Source organism: Zootoca vivipara, chromosome 3 (genome assembly GCF_965207765.1).
Source record: "Zootoca vivipara chromosome 3, rZooViv2.hap1.1, whole genome shotgun sequence".
NCBI classification, from domain to species: domain Eukaryota; kingdom Metazoa; phylum Chordata; class Lepidosauria; order Squamata; family Lacertidae; genus Zootoca; species Zootoca vivipara.
In genome coordinates, this window is record NC_142586.1 from 11,763,680 (window position 1) to 11,782,144 (window position 18,465).

At 47.1% G+C, this 18,465-nt stretch overlaps 1 protein-coding gene across 3 annotated transcripts in view; it reads left to right on the forward strand.

The window, feature by feature from the left end:
• PLCB1 (phospholipase C beta 1) overlaps window positions 1-18,465 on the forward strand; it is a 426,994-nt gene that overhangs the window by 242,818 nt on the left and 165,711 nt on the right. The gene's annotated exons all lie outside the window — the stretch shown is intronic.

The window sequence follows — 18,465 nt, forward strand, 5'->3', positions numbered from 1 at the left end:
TAAATCAGGCATTTTTTGTAAAGCAATGATATCGCTGATGGTAATTGTTTATTGCAGGCTCTTGTTGATTTTAAGCTGTTTGTAGTAAGCAACTACAGGTTATTTGCAGCATGGCAAATAATGAGGTTTGCACAGGCAGAACTGTTTGAAAAGCACTTCGAGGAAAAACTTCAGACCATTATTTCCTTGCGGTTTGCTTCTGGAGTTCAGGCTGTTAATAATTTACTTCAGAGCACAATCCGTTCCTGAGCCTTTCACTGGTCATTTTATTGAGAGTTTTCTGCTCACTTTCTAGGCTTAAGGTAAAATTAATGAGTTGGTGAGCCTTGAAGCTATGACCTTTTATTGCACAACACAAAAAGAGAATTAAGAACATGCACTTTTGCTTCTTAGAAAGGAATTTTAACGGAACATTTAGGGGGTGCAGGGTTTTGTCATTTGTAAAAGTCGCCTATCTGCTGTTTCGAGATTGGCCTAGGATTGCATTATCCTAACTTGGTAATTAGAAAATAACAGGTAGGACTTGCTAGGTTTTTGTTTTTTTATTAGAACCCATCTGGAGCACAGTGGCCTGAAACACCAACTTCTGAACACCAAATGCACAAGTTATGATGGACAATAAATCAGGTCTTTAATAAATAATAATACAGTAAAAGTGTCTAAAACACCAATTTCTGAGTTTGTCAAACCAACCAATTTCACAAGTCAAACTGGACTGGATGGGATTGATAACAGTAAGCAAAAGGCATCCACAGAAACACATTGCAATGTCTGTTCTGGGCTACTAACAATGTTCTTGAAAAACTGCCCAGTGCATCAACCTCCAAATTAGCAAAACCAACCAAATTCACAAGAAACTCAAAAAATAGCAGGGATTGGTTTGGCGAGCCATAAGAGGTCCACAGAAACCACATCTCAATGCTGTTGTTCTGAGCCATAAACAGATTTTCCGGGATGGGGGGAACCGCGGCCTTCGAACAGAGATGGATTTAGGAGAGTGCAACCGGTGGAGGGTGTGTGTGTTGTGGCCTGTTGGTGTAATGGTCGTGGCACTCACCCTTATTTTGATAGAAATTGCTTTGTTGGGAGTGGGGACAAAATGGGGGGTCAAGGAGGATCAGCTGGAGGGAAGTGAGAAATGCCCCCCCCCCAAGTAACGTTGGAGGGTATGCCAGTTGTCACATCCCAACATAAAACTTTGTGATATTCTGCCCAACCTATGCAAGTCTTGAAAAGCGCAAAGATTTGCTTCCCCCTGCCTTGATGGAGTTCAGCAACCGACAATTTTCTGTGCTTCCTTCAATCCTGAATAGAAGGGCTGTGATGATAAATGGCAGTTTCATGGACAATGGGCAGAAATGAGCCTGTGTTGAACCCTCATGTTGCCAGTGTTCCATAACAATTATGTGAACAGCACAAATTCACAATCTTTTCCCTTTCTGTTTTGAGAGGGTTTTGCCTGTTTCGGGGAGTTAGCTGCTGTTTTTTGTTTTTACTTGTTTATTTGCTTGTGGGTTGTCTTGTTTTGGCTCCAATCTGATCAGCACTGACCACCCAAGGAAAGCATTAGAGATAGTGATGGGAACTGTTATAAAAATACAAACTTGGAAGAATGTAAGTTTACATCTGGCAATAATTTTTGTCCTCATCCTCACCAAAAGCATTAAATCCGTTCTATGCCCTTTTTGTGCATATCTGTACATGTCTAGTGAAAACCTCTCTTCTCTTCTCATCATCTCCTACCATGGTGTTTTCAAATAATTCAGTTTTGCAAATCTTCTGTGCTTTGCTGTAAGAAATGCTGCTTTCTCTTTTGTAGCTGTTTTCATGGCCCTTTAATCTGATGGTTCTAACAGCAGAAGTTGCCTCCTTTTGAACTCCCTGGCAAAAGCCAAGCTAATGATGAACCTTTTGGTCCTAATGTTTCAAACACTAAGGAGGGAAATAATATTCAGTCCTGGGCATTATTTATCTTCAGTTTTCTTTTGCTTTGTAGAAATTCTCTGAGCCGTCCTACACCTAGAATGAACACTTGCCTGCTTTCGTTGTTAAATTCTTGTTTTCTTCTTTCTGGGAGTCAGTACATAAGTAGCCATAGTAGTGTTGTTTACAGCCAAGCACAGTGCTCAGTATTTCGCCAACATAAGCAGAGTTTTTGCCCTCATTCTTTATTATCTGGATAGTAAAATCTCCATGCAGCTATTAGATTATTCTGTTCCAAACAACTTTTGGGGAGCATACTTTGGGATGCTCCAGACAGAGATCTAGTCATTTCAGATGATAATGCACAGTGCAAATAATCCCCTATACAAAGTTCTCATTGTGTATGTTTTAATTAGATTAAGGCTATTATTATTTTTTTTAAAAAAATAACTGTACTTGTTTTGCCAACAGAGCATACTGTAAATGCCAAGTAAAACATACTTGTTATTTTTAATTTGTACAGTCAACAATACAGTGGTACCTTGGGTTACGAACTTAATTCATTCCGGAGGGCTGTTCTTAACCCAAAACCGTTCTTAACTTGAGGTACCACTTTAGCTAATGGGGCCTCCCGCTGCCGCCGTGCCACCGCTGCCCGATTTCTGTTCTCATCCTGAGGTAAAGTTCGCAACCCGAGGTATTACTTCCGGGTTAGCAGAGTTTGTAACCTGAAGCAAAATTTTAAAAATTCATTCCAGTAGCACCTTAGAGACCAACTAAGTTTGTCATTGGCATGAGCTTTTGTATGCATGCACACTTCTTCAGATACACTGAAACAGAAGTCACCAGACCCTTATACATTGTGAGAGGGTGGGGAGGGGTATTACTCAGAAGGGTGGTGGGAATGGGTGACTGGCTCAGGGCCGGCTCTAGGTGAGGTCCCGGTGGTGCGGTGCGGTGCGCCGGGCCGGGAGGTGGGACGCTGCGCAGCAAAGCCGCGCAGAAGCCGGACAGGGCGCTGCGAGGGCGGGGGCGCCAGAGCGATCTCCGTGCCTCAGCGCCAGGGCGCCCGACCTGCTCCAGACTGCCCTGGACTGGCTGATAGGTGTGGTAAACCTGTTGACAACTGTTAACGACTGCAATTGGTCTTACAGGAAAAAGCAAGGGATGAGATGGCTAAAAATAGCTTCATCATGTATAATGAGATAAGAATCCAATGTCTCTATTCAGACCAGGTCTCTCCATGGTTTTAAGTTGGCACTGTGGTTTAAACCACAGAGCCTAGGGCTTGCCGATCAGAAGGTTGGCGGTTCGAATCCCCGCGATGGGGTGAGCTCCCATTGTTCGGTCCCAGCTCCTGCCAACCTAGCAGTTCGAAAGCATGCCAAAGTGCAACTAGATAAATAGGTACCGCTCCGGCTGGAAGGTAAACGGCGTTTCCGTGTGCTGCTCTGGTTCTCCAGAAATGGCTTAGTCATGCTGTACGCTGGCTCCCTCGGCCTATAGAGTGAGATGAGTGCCGCAACCCCAGTGTCGTCTGCGACTGAACCTAATGGTCAGGGGTCCCTTTACCTTTAACACAAAGTGTTGTATTTTTAGTGAATCTCACAATTCTTAAACTTGTGAAGGATGAACAATGATCATCTTACTTCTGAATTTCTCTGTTCCTCTTTTAATAGGTTTTTTAATAGATGTGAATGAATATGTTGCCATATTCCATTTGTATTCCTTCATCTCCTATAGACATATTTTCAAATGCACTCCCCTGCCTCTGAGTTCAAAATAATCGTTTAATACAGAGAGAATGTGCACCTCAACTTGTCTTTTAGCTCTAAAATTCTGTTTCTTGCTCTTGTTCCTTATTCTTCTCTCTTCCTTGTTTATCTCCAAATCTTTGGTCATTAAACTTTGCTTGGGATCTCAATTTATCAATGCCCCCCTCCGTTTTAAATAATAAAGCCTCTGAGTGCTTTTTTTTCATTTTCAAGAGCTGGGCAGCCAACACTCTTCCAGCTCTTGGTCTGAGCAGCACACCTGTGTCTACAGAAACCATATTTGCTGGCTTCAATGGCTGCATTTAAGTGTAATTATTTTAACATTTAATCTCTCAGCCACTTGGCATTTCTGAACTGCTTTTGCAATGGCTGCTGAAATAAAAATTAATCATGTAATAGCTGCTTCACTACTGAGGAGTGGAAAGGGCATGGTCTGCCTCAGTCATGTGGGGTTGCAAACTAATTTTAGTTAAATTGCTTTATTTATATAATATTTAAAGGTATGTCCCACTTTTCTGCACTAAGCCGTCAACGTGATTAGCAACATTAAAGCCTACATTTATACTACAGTAAAATATAAACCCAAAGCAACTGTGTTAAAATTTTAAAAAATGAGCAAATAAACTAGAAGAAAGCCAGAAAGCAGCAGCCCAACTAATGCCATCCATCAAAACAGGAAGCAAAGTTGATCCGTGAGGTGATAGGCCTGTCTAAATAAAAAGACCTTAAGGGCTGTGAGAGAGAAGAGGCTGGATGAGCATTTCTAAGAAGAGTGAAAAAGAATCAGTGAACAGATACCTTAATGGCCTGGCTTGCACATCTACTACTATGTACGCACACTAAAATTTTAAAGCACATTGGGAGAGCACATTCTTTCCTTTAAAAAAACTCTAGGCACTATAGTTTGTTAAGGGTTTCTGCAAATTGTAGCTCTGTGAGGGGTAAGCTGTTGTTCACCCATCTTTCTCAAGAGACAATGGAGTGCATCTTTGGGGGTGAAGTCCAACCGCTGCGTTAGCAGTACCAAAGTGACTTCCCTGGCGTGTCAACCTGGGCAGTGTGTATGGAGGTCCTGGACTGTCCAGACGGCAAGACCCCACTCTTGGCCTTGCTGATGTGATTCAAAGGAAAGCAGAGCAATATGTTTGGCACCAGGTTGGCTGCAGGAGTTGACGGAAGGAGGTGTACAAGACGCCATCCAATCATCGTAGGGACCCCACTCCAGATTTGTGTAGGGTTTACTCCTTAGGCTTCTTCTTCTGAAGATATCCCACAAGGCAGCAAAGGATTAGGATCAGAGTTTTCCTTCTCTTAGATGGGCTATCCTTCCAGATTGACGAGCCCCAACTACCCTTCATTTCCCTCTACAGCAGAGCTTTCCAAACTTTTCATGCTGGTGACACACTTTTTAGATGTGTGTCATTTTGCAACACAGTAATTCAGTTTCACTAGCAATTCAGAAGTTAAAATAATCCCTTTCCAGCCCCAGGAGGAGTGATGGTTGCATTCGCACAGCATACCTGCACACTGCAGCCAACACACTAACGTGCCGCAACACACAGTTTGGAAAGCTGTGTACTCTACAGCATGTGTAGAAATGGCCTTCTTGACCATTGCACCTGCTATTGGTCTTGTCTACTCAATCTGCTGGGAACCTGTCTTTGCATGCAGGGGACCTCCCGAACTCACTGAGGGTTTGAGACCCATCAACTACCCTCCCCTGGTTTAGCTAGCCATTCAAAGTCATTCCAGGGGTGTGGCTGCAATATAATGTTATTTTATGCAAGAATATAACAAAAATAACAACACAACAATATAGTGTACAGCTGTTGACTGTTTGAAAGAAGAGAGCTACATCAGGAGTTCACACACAAACAGCATTGCCATTTCCATTAGGGATGGTGCAAAAAACGGGGGGGGGGGGGGATGACTGGGTAATGGGTCCAGCCAGAATTTTTTCTGAGTAATTGGGGTTTTTATGGTGTCACTGTCCTGCCACATAATGCAAAAGGGGTCCTAGGTGTCTGCAACTTTGTTTCTCTTGCTTTTGCCCTGCATAACATGATGCCTTTACATCAGTGTACTCATAATTCTATACCTTTAAAGGTATACTGTATAGGCAGACCCTGGCATGAGCCCTCCAAGGTCCCCTTTTCACTGGGGATGCTGTGCTTTGAGCTTGGGGCTTCTCTAAAGCAAGCTTGTGCTTTGCCACTGAGCTGTGCCCCCTCCCCTTCAGCCAAAAACAAATGTGCAAGGGCGGGGGAAATTGTCTTCACACAGTCAGTTTCAATTTGGATGAAGTGCGTTGGAGAATGTGGACCATTTAGGAGCTGTCTTTTCCTATGAGAAGAGACTCTCATATCTTATATTGAGACAAATGTCTTCAGGGATGCAGTGCGATGCACGTGGTAGATGAGAGAAATGTGTTCGTTAAGCAGCAGCTCTCAAAATCTTAAGGCTTCACCGGGGCATTGAGGAGCTATATAATTTGCTGCTAGCATAAAGGGAAAGAGCACAATGTGAATTATGGTGTAAGAACATGGAACCAAAAGGGGAGTGAACACAAAGCTTTCTTCATTAAAGCTGAAGTTCATTGTGTGGAAATCAAATGGGGCTATTTTCAGGCCCAAGATATATCTGTAGCAACAGAATGGGGAGGGGGAGGAGTTGACGATATAGTCAATGTTTTTTAGTCCACTCTAGTTGTAGTTAGAAAATCATTCTTTGAATATTCTGATAGCAGCAAACCTGATCTGTGCCTCCCAAATTAATATGCAGATTGGAACTTAGGTACTGTATCCACTTTCCAAATGTTCCCATACTGTTCTTGGTGTTTGTTTGTTTTTTAATTTTTAAAAAGGCTAGAAATCATTGGTTTTTAATCCATATCTGGAGAAAACAAATTAATTTAGAAATCCATATGTTTATAGATTAAAGAGTTTTGAAATAGGCCTTTTGAGAGTGAATACATTTCAATGCACATATTCAGGTATTAGTTGCATGTGGATTTTGAAAACGCAGATCTATGTGGAAACAGGGCGGAAAATACTTACAGGTGAACACATATGAAAGTGGCCATAGGCTGGAATCAGACTGATCCCAACAGATTATGCAGTTCTAAACACTGTGCAAGCAATGAAGAGGAACTTCTATATAAAACTGAAGGAGGAGCATTGGCTTTACTTTCCCCTTGTAAAATTCACTGGAAATCTCACTATGAAGAGCAGTATGAAACAACCTTAAATAAATAGTGATCTTCTGTGCTTAGTTATGTCTTTGGAGGTACATAACTCCTCTGCTTTCTTTTAGAAATTTCACAAAGTCTTATCAGGTATCTGTTTGCTTTCATTAAAATTCCTTGAACATTTATTTAAGGCCAGACATGGTGTTTCCTCCATATTGTCACAAATCAGGATCCCAAACAACGAACACGCATCAGTTATTTTTAAGATTACCATTGATTTTTGCTCTCTTTCTCTCCCTAGCTAAGATCTCCCTCTTGAGTACACAAAGCCACTGCAATAGTTACTCATATGCAATGCTGTCATTTTGATGTGTGCTCTGTTGTTGTTGATTAATCTTTTAGTCATGTGACCCCATGGACCAGAGCACGCCAGGCACTCCTGTCTTCCACTGCCTCCCACAGTTTGGTCAGACTCACGTTCATAGCTTCAAGAACACTGTCCAACCATCTCATCCTCTGTTGTCCCCTTCTCCTTGTGCCCTCAATCTTTCCCAGCATCAGGGTCTTTTCCAGGGAGTCTTCTCTTCTCACGAGGTGGCCAAAGTATTGGAGCCTCTGCTTCAGGATCTGTCCTTCCAGTGAACACTCCAGGCTGATTTCCTTAAGAATGGATAGGTTTAGTAAATCCTTATTGCCCAATACCAAGGCCTCAATTTGGTTTGCATGAGTACACATACCTCCCTATAAATAAAACCCAAGATTGGTGTTCCCTGGGAATAAATGCTATGTGAGAACTATTCCCTAGGTATATGTTACCTCCCCACAGTCACTCACATTATGTTGACTTGAGGTTAATGGCTGCCTATCTCTGTGTATTCTCGGATCGTTTGACCTGATGCCCTGTTTGCAATTAGCTATCATTAGCTAAGAGTGTCACTGTTTACCCCTGACACATCTCTTAAACTTGCCCTTTTGAAGACTTGGAGGTTAACAACATTAACCCTTGAAAGTAAAGTAAAATGGCAGAAGGATCAGCGCTGAAGTTTCCCACAAGGCAGCACTGAGCAAGACAAAGAAACGTGATCTTTGTGATTTCCTTGTACGAAATTATCAGCACCTCTCGGGTCAATGTGGGGCTCAGAACATAACTGCCCAATGGATTTGGCACTTCTCCAAATGCTGTGATACAGTTCTGAGCAGATTAAATGTATCAAAATGTGGACTTTAAAATGCTACTTTTAAAATGCATTGAAATATGTGGTTTGAGAGGATTTTTTTTTAAATGCAAATGAATGCAAAATGGAATGTAGATAAATACAGATTTTGGTATAAGCATATGAAAGTGTAGTAGACTCTGAATAGGCAGACTTGTCTTTTCCTAATACGGTTCAAGTCACTTACATATTAATATGACTTTCTTATATGTCTACTGAATCGAAAGGTGTATTCTACCCCAACTCCCAAAAAAAGAAGAGTTCAAGGGACTGATAAGAGCCCATATCACAAGTGAAAAGTGCCTTGGGCTCAGGAAGCACATGCAATCAGTAGGACACGAGTTTTTAAATGTGAGAGAAACATCACCAGGCTTTACTTACTGCGCTAAAAGTATTTCAAACTGTTATCTTACCCTGTGATTAATCTTTGTAGCACTTACTGTCACAAGAAGATTTAGAACATATTATTAGTTCTTGAACACAGCAAAGTTGGATGTTTTTGGAAGCTAGAAAAACAAGACAGGGTGAACTAAAATTACAAATGGGACACAGCACTTTGATAATAATCTGATGCTAAAGGGCCTACTATATTTGGTTTTCATACCTGTCCCTTTCCTTTGTTTTGAAAGGAAAGAACATGTCCAAGATGATAAAGTGCTTTGCAGGCTGCTGCATCTGTTTCTTCTGTGAAGCCTTAAAGATGGACGGATCCCCATTTCATGGATCTATTCTCCCCATCTAAAAATGGGAAGCTAGCTTCTGCAGCTTTCAGGGTGGCAGGAGAAATTTCCCCCAAACAGTCAGAATGGGGTGTTGTGTAAAATGAATATTTAACACAAAGGGAGGGTCCCCGTCTCTTTTTTTCTGCCCATTCTTTTTTAAAAAGTTGAGCAAGAGCTGCAAGATTCATGTTAAAGTGCACCAAAAGAAAAAGGGCCACATGAAGAAGGGCCTCAAATAATGATTGCAGGGTCTGGATTGGTTCATATGGGGAGTGGTGGTCCTTGTATTGCAGTCCTGAGTAGGGCTCAGATATCGATCTATCGTCCAAAACCAATTTGAAGTCCATATTGTAATATCGGTTTCATAATTTTTGACCTGCCAATGTATCGTGAATCATGATGTGTGTGTGTGTTATACAAAAATCACAATGTGGGAAAAACCGTGAAGCCAGGCATTGCTTCTCTTGATTCCTGCAGCCCCTGTTAACTCTGCCAGATCAGCTCTCCCCTGCCACATGCAGGGGGCAGTGAATCACAAGAGCAGGCGCTGGCAAAAATCACGATGCAGGAAAAACTGTGAAACCAAACAATCCATATCTCCACCCTTATTTCAGACATTGTGATAGATAGTATATTGCGATGTTTAGCTGGTGATAGAAAACTGGGTATCGCCCAGGCCTACTGTCACCTCTAGGAATAGTTCCATCCTTATTTCAGGAGCTAGGATAGTTCCATCCTTATCAATATATCATGATGTTTAGCTGGTGATATATTGCAATGTTGAAAACCAGATATTGCCCAGCCCTAGTCCTGAACCATGTAAGGCTCTAGAGCAGGCATGTCAAACCTGCGACCCTCCAGATGTTTTGGACTACAATTCCCATCTTCCCCAACCACTGGTCCTGCTAGCTAGGGATCATGGGAGTTGTAGGCCAAAACATCTGGAGGGCCGCAGGTTTGACATGCCTGCTCTAGAGGGAAAAAGCAGCACTTTGAATTGGGCCCAGAAACTAATTGGCAGCCAGTGCATTATATGCTCAAACCATTTTGCGTGGTGAACAACCTGGCTGCCGAATTCTGCACCAGCTGAAGTTTCCAAACTGTCTTCAAAGGCAGCTGTATGTATAATGTACTTCAGTAATATAACCTAGAGGTTACCAGAGCATAGGCGACAGAAGTTAGGCTATCCCTGTCCAGATAGCGGCACAGCCAGGCCATCAACTGAAGCTGATGGAAGGCATTCCATGCCAATGAAGCCACTCGAACCTCAAGCGACAGCAAAGGATTCAGAAGTATCCCCAAGGTGAATACCTGCTCCTTCAGTGTTAACTCTGAAGGAGTGGGTAAGCAAAAGGGCAAACAGCCTTATTACAAGGTTTTCCATGCTTTTCCAAACCAGAAATTCAATTCTGTATTGATAAGTCATGTGCAGAATGGCCGGGAAATTCTGACAGCTCTCCATTGTTAACACTGAATGTGCAGGTGTACGTAAATGAAAATAAGGTTAAAGGAGGAGAGTGTACAGCAGCTGCCTGAAAATGAGAACTACAAAACAGAGCAACTGCAGCATCTTCTTAAAACTGTCACCAAGATCCTGCAATGAGATTTGAGTCATCCAAAGTGTCCTTAAAGGGATGGTTAAAAAGAAGAAGAGGGCAATGAAAGATGAGTAGATAAGCAGTATTTGGCCTGAAATGTGAAATATTGTTCAGGTTGGTGGTGGATTTTTTGGCAATACTGGAGTTTCAAAATGCCTGGTTGACTGGAGTAAGGAGCTTCCATGACAAGGAGACTGAAAAGGAATTTACTTGGGTTGCCTTTTGAGCTTTGCTATAAATTAGGCTTTGATGCGGGTTTCAAGGCAGGAAAGGAAGGGAATGATAGCCTGGCAAGCTGATATTTGTGAGACCGTATGCAGGAGGAAGTGAAGAGGCATGAAAGATAACTGCAAGACTTCAAGGTTGGATGACAGAGAGATTTTCCAAACTGTCAGCAGAGATGTGGGAATAGGGGTAAGAGGCAGAAGCAGAATATGTTACATGTAGAAAGGTGATCGGTTCAGTTCGATCGTGTCTCCCAGAGCGTGGGAACCTTTAATTTGATGATATGATCGCCTCTGCTTCAAAGGGATTTTTTTACATGTGACTTTTTTATGCCACAGTCGCCAAGTGTAGTGAACTCTTGATTCTCCGAGGCAAAACCCTGTCCTTTCTGTTAATTCCAGGTTTTGAAAAATCCCCAATTAGTCAGTGTTGTTTTCCCCACTCTCCTAAGGGATTCAAATCATCAAGTTACTGCAGTGCTATGCCCTGAACATGTTGCTTTCTTGTGCATGCAGCTTGGGTGGGGGTGAGGGTCAAACATTATTAATGTTTGTGCCATAAATTTAGTTCTTGAAATATATTTCTATCAGGCAAATGGAGTAGCAGTTCTAAAAGGAAGCTCATTCCACTGCCTAAACATTCAGTTTAGGACAGGTGTATGCTTGCTTTTGGGGGTTTTTCCACTAGTGATGTATGGAAGTGAAAGCTGAACTATAAAGAAGGCTGATCGCCGAAGAATTGATGCTTTTGAATTATGGTGCTGGAGGAGACTCTTGAGAGTCCCATGGACTGCAAGAAGATCAAACCTATCCATTCAGAAGGAAATCAGCCCTGAGTGCTCCCTGGAAGGACAGATCGTGAAGCTGAGGCTTCAATACTTTGGCCACCTCATGAGAAGAGAAGACTCCCTGGAAAAGACCCTGATGTTGGGAAAGATTGAGGGCACTAGGAGAAGGGGACAACAGAGGATGAGATGGTTGGGCAGTGTTCTCGAAGCTACGAACATGAGTTTGACCAAACTGCAGGAGGCAGTGCAAGTGCCTGGCATGCTCTGGTCCATGGGGTCACGAAGAGTCAGACACAACTAAAAGACCACAACAAATGCTTGCTTTAGGTGCATTTGAAATCCATACTGAGATACTGTCACAGTGGCCGGAGTAGGCTACTTCAGAGTAACGACGCTACGCAGCTCTGCATTTTATTCTTTTATTGGTGCTGCGTATTTACAGTGCTGAAGTCATTGCTATTTACACGGAGTGATGTGGTCAGTCGGTATCAGAACCTCCGAATGACTTTTGGCGCGTCTTTCCCCAACACAAAAGCCTTGGAAGCCCCATCCTCTTTCCCCTCCTCTTTCTGCGTAATTCCGGAGTTGGGGGGATGGGTCTCCCCCCCTTACTTGCCCCTTCCTGTCCCACCTGGGACCCTGGCTCCGCTACCTTGCCTGAGCCTCGGACCCGACTTCCTGCTTCCCCACTGGAATCGGAGCTCCCTCTGCTTTCCCCTGTGGTCGGTGATGGGCTTGAACTCAGGAGGGGAGGGACTTCGCGATATCCCCTGTCCCTCACATCCACCCCCCTCCCAAGCTCCCCTTCTCCCCTCCTCAGGTCCCCCCCCCCCCGTTGTCGGTGACGACTGGAAGCCTAAGAACTCAGTGCTTTCCGAGCCCGTTGGTGTGAACACCTCCCCCCAGTCCTTCGAGCCCCCCCCTTCCGCCTGGGAGGACTGGAATCCCAAAAAGTCCGTGGCGTCCGAGCTGGTGGGGGTAAAGATGTGCTGCCAATCTGCTTCTGCCTCTGACTGGGTGGATCTCGGTGACACCCATACCTCGTCTCCCGATTCCTCAAACTCCGCTTCCCAGCGCCATGGTGAGCTGCTCTCCTGTGCCTCCTCCTCCTCCCCCTCCCTTTCCATGTGCCAGGGCTTGGGTCTGTGGGGAAAGAGGGCGTGAAATTCTTCCACCACCTCCTGTATCTGAGTGGCTGGGACCCATTCATTCTGGGACGGTGGAGCGTCCTCCCATGCCATGAGGTACTCCAGGCCCCCCACCCCTCTCCGTGAATCAAGGATGGCCGTGGCTTCATTTAGTTGCTCCCTGCCTCCCCTCTCCCCCCCTCCCTCGGGGGTTTGTTCGCTGTCTCGGAGCCTGCTGCTTTCCCTGTACGGCGACAGCAGCGATCTATGAAACACTGGATGCACCCTCATTTCCTCTGGCAGTGCCAGCCTGTATGCCACCGGGTTGACCTGTTGCGTGACCGTGAAGGGGCCCAGCCGTCTGGGTGCCAGCTTTTTGCACCTCCCTCTGGTGGGCAGGCCCTCCGAGGACAACCAAACCTTGTCCCCCACCCTGATGACCTCCCCTTGTCGCCTGTGGCGATCTGCCCCCTTTTTGTACGCTTCCTTGGCCCTCTCCAAGTGTTCTCTGAGCTGCTGGTGCACCGTCTCCAGTTCCTCTGCCCAATCCTCAGCCTGTGGGCCCTCCTCCTCCTCCTCCCCCTCCCTCTCTGGGAAAGATCTGAGGTCGCGCCCGTAATTGGCCTTAAAGGGCGACACCCCTGTGGAGACGTGCACCGCATTGTTGTAGGCAAATTCTGCCAGTGGCAGGCGATCCACCCAGTCTGTTTGCCGCTGGCTGACGTAGCATCTCAGGTACTGCTGCAGAATGGCGTTGACCCTCTCCGCCTGTCCGTTGGTCTGCGGGTGTCTAGCCGTCGACAAGCTGACCTCCACCTGCAGGAGGTTCATGAGCCGCCGCCAGAACCTGGAAACAAATTGGCGGCCACGATCCGAAATAACCCTTAAAGGTAATCCATGCAGTCGGAATACGTGGTCAACAAACAGTTTGGCTGTCTCTTCTGCCGAGACCGCCCTGGCACACGGTATAAAGTGGCACATTTTGGACATGAGGTCCACCACCACCAACACTGCGGTCTTGCCCCTGGAAGAAGGCAGATCTGTGATGAAGTCCATGGACACCACTTCCCACGGCCTGTGTGGTGTGGCTAAGGGCTCCAGCAATCCTGGTTGCGCTGCTCTGACCACCTTTGCCCGCTGGCAGGTGTCACAGCCCCGTACATAGTCTCGAACATCTTCCCGCACCCCTGGCCACCAGAAGTGTCTCATGACTAGGTGAGCGGTTTTGTCCCTTCCAAAATGACCCGCCGTTGGGTTGTCGTGCATCTGCTTGAGGACCGTACGTCGAAGCTGGGTGGTGGGCAGGTACAGTGCACCCTTGTAGAAAAGCAGCCCCCTGCGTTCTGCAAAGTCTTTTGCCTGCTCCCTCCCCCCTCTCAGTTCTCTGAAGATGCGGTTGGCAAATTCATCCGCTGCCGTCAGTGCTGTGAGTTCTGCCTCGCTCACCACTGCTGCTCCGCAGGACCATGCTGACGGGGGGAAAATGTGCCTGGGTGCTGGTGGCGCCTCCTCCTCCATGTACTCTGGCTTGCGGGAGAGGGCATGCGCCCTGACATTCTGCTCTCCCGGGATGTAGTGGATGGAGAAGTTGAAGTTCGAGAAGAACTCTGCCCACCGTATCTGCCGCTGGTTGAGCACCCTGGCAGTTCTCCAGAACTCCAGGTTCTTGTGGTCTGTGCACACCTGGATGGGGTGCTTGGCGCCCACCAGGAAGTGTCTCCAATGCTTGAACGCCGCGTGGATCGCAAGAAGTTCCTTATCAAACACCGTGTAGTTGCGCTCTGGCTGGGTCAACTTCCTGGAGAAGAAGGCACAGGGTCTCCACTCTCTGTTGGCGTCCAGTTGCAACAAAATGGCGCCCACAGCTTTATCAGAAGCATCTGTCTCAACGCGTAGGGGCGCGTCCTGAACCACGTGGAACAGGTTCTGGTCTGAGGCGAACACCCTCTTGAGGCTTTCGAACGCTGCTTGCGCCTCTGGTGTCCACCTGAACTTCTGCTTGCCTCTCAGGCAGTCAGTGATGGGAGCCGTAACGCGAGAGAAATTCTTGATGAACTTCCTGTAGAAGTTGGCGAAGCCTAGTAGGCGTTGGGCATCTTTGCGTGTCCTGGGGCTGTGCCAGTCCAGGATGGCCTGCACCTTGTCCTTGTCCATCGCCAGCCCCTTGTCTGACAGCTTGTAGCCCAGGAAGTCCACCTCTTTGGTGTGAAACTTGCACTTCTCCAGCTTCACATACAGGTGGTTCTCCTTCAGGCGCTGCAACACCTCCCTGACATCTTTCACATGCTGCACTGGGTCATTGGAATAGATAAGGATGTCATCCAGGAAGACCAAGCAGTTCTTGAAAAGGAGGGACCCCAGGACGTGGTGCATGAAGGCCTGGAAGCATGCTGAGCCCCCTTGCAACCCGAAGGGCATCACCAGATATTCAAAAGAGCCCAGAGGCGTGAACATCGTGGTTTTCCATTCATCGCCTTCCCGGATCCTGATCAAGTTGTACGCCCCCCGTAGGTCCAGCTTGGTGAAAATCTTGCCCCTGCGTGCCGCTGTCAGGAGATCGTCCACTCTGGGCATGGGGAAAGCCACTGGCTCTGTCACTGAATTCAGCCGTCTAAAATCCACCACAAGACGGCGCTGTTGCGTGTCTTTCTTGTCCACCCAGAAGACCGGGCTGCCCCCTGCTGCCTTGCATTCCTTGATGAACCCCCGCTTGAGGTTCTTGTCGATGAAAGCGCGCAGATCCTCCAGTTCCTGGTCTGACATGGCGTACAGCTTGGCTGGGGGTATCGTCGCCCCTGGCACCAGGTTGATCTGGCAGTCAAAAGGCCTGTGCGGGGGTAGGTGGTCGGACTCCGCTTCGCTGAAGACCTCCTGCAGGTCCCAGTACGGCTTGGGTATCGCCTCACCCCCTTTGACATGCATGGTGGCCACCGTGGCTATCGGAGGCCCCTCCCCTGGTTGGTGCTGCATGCAATGTTCCAGACAAAAGTCCAACCCAAACGTGATGCATCTCTGGTGCCAACTGATGGAGGGGTCGTGGCGCGCCAGCCAGCTCATGCCCAAGACGATGGGGGGGTCTGAGATGGTGGTGACGTTGAACGCCAGTGTCTCTGAGTGCCTTCCCACCGTCATTCTCATGGGGGGGGGTTTGATGTGTGATGGCCCCTCCCAGCAACTCTCTGCCGTCAATGGTTGCCACGTGCAGAGGAAAATCCAGCTGCAGAAGCTGGATCTGGTGCTCTTCTGCAAAGTTTCTCGAGAAGAAGTTGGCTGAGGCACCACTGTCAATTAAGGCGAGGACCGTCAGGGGATAGCCATTTGGGAGCGTTAGCGTGACTTCTAGAACCACTCCTGCTCTGGGAGGGGTGGGCTGGCTCTGCTCCTCTCTGTGCGGGTGGGCGGGCTGGGGCTGTTGTCTGCTGACTGTGCCTGGCTGCTGCCCCTTGTCTCCTGCAGCCAGGCTTTCCCGTTTCCCTGCTGTGGTGCTGCGTCAGTGGGGGAGGGCACCACCGTTCCCGCCTTTCCTTGCCACTCCCTGCGATGTGGGCAGTCTCTGACGAGATGCTGGGGGGAGTTGCAGAGAAAGCAATTCCCGCCCCTTCCCTCCTTGCGTCTTGGCGCCGCTGGGGTTTGAAAAGCCCGCGCGCGCGCGCGCTATCAATCTGCATGGGCTCCTGGTCCTGGCTGGCCCCAGGCGTGGCTTGAAAGGGTTGTTGGGGGAGTGGCTTCTCCTGCGACCGTGGGAACCAAGCCCGCTTTGCGCGCGTTGCTTGCTTGTCGCTCCACCGGGACTCCTGTCTCACCCCCACCGCCAGAGCCGCTTTGCTCAACTGATCCATAGTACTGGGCTTTGGACCTCCCGAGAGCTCATCCTTCACCTCCTCGTGCAAACCCAAGTAGAACGCCGCTTGCATAGGAGGCGACTCAAGTTCCCACCCCAGTCTGTGCACCAGCATGGTGAATTTCGCCCAATATGCGCGAACTGTCATATTTCCTTGGCGTAAATTATGAAGTTCCTCCTTAGTCTGGTCCATATGACTGTCGGACGAATACATCGTTTTCAAACCTTCTAGAAATTGTTTGACATTTTTCATGCAAGGATTCTTGGTTGCGATTAACGGTCTTAGCCACTCCCTGGCTGCCCCGGTAAGGTGCTCCACAATAAACGCTACCCTGTGCTCATCATCGGGGAACTCATTATGGTGCAGCTCAAGAGCATACACGATCTCAGTCTCAAAGCCATGATATTCCCTCGGGTCTCCATTGAACTTGCTTACTAGGGTCCCGGCTCTCCTTCCTGGCAGCACTTGGACTTGGGGGGCCCCTCCCGCCTTGTCTTTCTCTGCATCCAGCTTGCTTTGGAGGTCTACCGCCACCACCCTTAATTGCTGCTCTCTTTCCTGAAGCGCTCTCACCTGTTCCGCAAGTTGTAGCCGGTCGTCCTGGACCTTCTTAGTCTCTTCTTTAGCTGCCTTTAATTCCCCCTGCGCCTGCAGCGACAGCTGCTGCAGCTCTTCCTGGGCTTGCTCCGCGATCTGCCGCCATCTCTCCGCCTCTGACACGCTCATCCCGGCAACTCCAAAGTAGCCCAAAAAAAGATTCGGAGGTTGCTGTCACAGTGGCCGGAGTAGGCTACTTCAGAGTAACGACGCTACGCAGCTCTGCATTTTATTCTTTTATTGGTGCTGCGTATTTACAGTGCTGAAGTCATTGCTATTTACACGGAGTGATGTGGTCAGTCGGTATCAGAACCTCCGAATGACTTTTGGCGCGTCTTTCCCCAACACAAAAGCCTTGGAAGCCCCATCCTCTTTCCCCTCCTCTTTCTGCGTAATTCCGGAGTTGGGGGGATGGGTCTCCCCCCCTTACTTGCCCCTTCCTGTCCCACCTGGGACCCTGGCTCCGCTACCTTGCCTGAGCCTCGGACCCGACTTCCTGCTTCCCCACTGGAATCGGAGCTCCCTCTGCTTTCCCCTGTGGTCGGTGATGGGCTTGAACTCAGGAGGGGAGGGACTTCGCGATATCCCCTGTCCCTCACAGATACATTTAGTTCATTCTGCAGAAAGAAGTTCTAATGGAAATAAGTGTGTTGTATTTCATGTATAAAGAAGTTATCATTTTGTTCATTCCAGAACATGTTTGAGGACAGTTTCAGCTTAGTTGTTTAGCAGAAAAATAATCACGTTGAAAGAGATCTAGCGCACTGTAGTGACCAAGAGTTATGTATTAGGAAGTCCTCAGTTAAGATGTTGTCTCTGCCATGGTCTCAGAAGGTAATCTTAGGGAAGCCTCCATTAACTGCTTCCATCTACAATAATGGGATAATACTGAACCTACCTTGCAGCATCATTGCAAAGGTTGTATGATAGTGTATGCGAAGCATACTGGACATACAAAAACACTGTGTAAAATACTAATTATGATTGTTGCTGATACTTTGCTTTTCTGAGCCACAGCAGCGTCAACCAATGTTACCTCCTCGCCCGTTCACATAATCTATAAGTAAATCTATATCTATTGATGCCTGTTCTGAACATCTTCTGGCATAAGTGATTTTTATTACTGATTGATTGACTTCATCCAAGGATCACAAAGCAGTTTACAATATAAAAACACAAAAGCACATGCCATGGTAACAAACAAAAACATTATCCCTGCACACATAGTTTAAAAGGCCGTAGATTGTTTAAATAGCCAAGGGCATGGGAGAAGAGGAATGTTTTTGCCTGGGGGCTAAAGGGATGTAATGAAGGCACTAGGTCAGCCTTCCCAGGGACAGCATCCTGTAATGTTTCACATTGAAAGGGGGTTTGGCTATCAGGTGTGTATGCCCTACTGTCAGTTTTCTTGGAACTCAAGTCCTGATGGATTTCTCCTCTGTCCTGTGCTTGCTATTGTAAACAGCCT